Source organism: Siphateles boraxobius, unplaced genomic scaffold, assembly GCF_051911475.1.
Source record: "Siphateles boraxobius isolate OS27281-9 unplaced genomic scaffold, OSU_SipBor_1 6, whole genome shotgun sequence".
Taxonomy (NCBI): Eukaryota; Metazoa; Chordata; class Actinopteri; order Cypriniformes; family Leuciscidae; genus Siphateles; species Siphateles boraxobius.
The window spans coordinates 10,677,133-10,678,276 of NW_027509186.1; the positions used below are offsets into that span (position 1 = coordinate 10,677,133).

The 1,144-nt window shown below is 33.8% G+C and overlaps 1 long non-coding RNA gene across 1 annotated transcript; it reads right to left on the minus strand.

The window, feature by feature from the left end:
- Positions 1-209: 209 nt before the first annotated feature.
- Positions 210-801, minus strand: LOC143715572 (uncharacterized). Its single transcript, XR_013195815.1, has 2 exons — positions 641-801; positions 210-293 (listed from the first exon to the last, which is right to left on the minus strand). It is a non-coding gene; the product is annotated as an uncharacterized LOC143715572 (long non-coding RNA).
- Between the last annotated feature and the right edge of the window lie 343 nt (positions 802-1,144).

Sequence of the window (1,144 nt, forward strand, 5' to 3'; positions counted from 1 at the left end):
TTTATAATCATGAGATATGAAACATGCTTTTGAATAACATCTGAAAAAGAAAATTCAGTTGGATTAAGTACATTTCTAGTACATTCCCTTTTGAGATTAAACTCCAGGTCATATTCTTGGAGATGTTCCCCTTTTCAGTACTACAGAAAGATGAGATATGACTTCAAATGCAGCACAGAAACAATTTAATAAATAGCCTGAAACCAAAATGGAGTTCTACATATACACTTTATTTATTTTCATTATTTTGGAGTGAATCCTTTGGCTGCCAGGACTGGGCCCACTGCTCACCACTAAAAACAGAAGGGATTTTTTTTCTGTTACTGGTTGGGGTTTCCAATAGACTTAAAACATTACCCAACATATCTTTTATAAGTATAAGTTTCATTTTCCGTCCATGAAAGACCACCTCCTTCATGCATGCATTAATGGTGGTGGTCCTTCATAGATGTAAAATTAAACTGTTATACTTATAAAAGACATGTTCGGTAATGATGTGTGCTTTACACTTGTTTAAAAGGCTTGTTTAATCTAAAACAGAACAGATTAATGCAAAAATTGTAGCAAAAAAAAACAAAGTTTAAGTAAATAAATAATGTATGCATTAATTCATAAAGCAGAAGAACAGAATAATACATACCATACTGGACAGGGCTCCCAGTCAACCAGCATTCCTGCCTTGCCCTAATGTAAGAAAAGACAAAAAAATAAACTCCATTCTTAGCATAAGGCTATTATGTCCGATTATAGGCATTGAGTTTCATTGATTTTCAGAAGACACTCCTTCATAAACTGTAATTCAAAAAGACTGAACACATAAAAAGTATCTACCTAACAATTATGGTATGCATAATATGTATTTGCCAAAACACACAGAAGTTTCTAAATCCTATATTACACTCTGCATACTGCCTACACTCTGCAGTTCCTTTATGACTGTCTAACCTTTCTCACTCTTTCTCTTACTACACTCCTGATGGGGAAAGCCTCTAGGCGAGTGTGGTAGGAGCAATCTGTGAACATCAAAAACACATTTCAAATATTTCTTAGATAGATTAGAAACAAAATAAACACAACTATGAAGACTTAAGTAGTGACCACCAGACTTGCAAGGAAGACAAGTGATGTTTATCACTATCAAAAC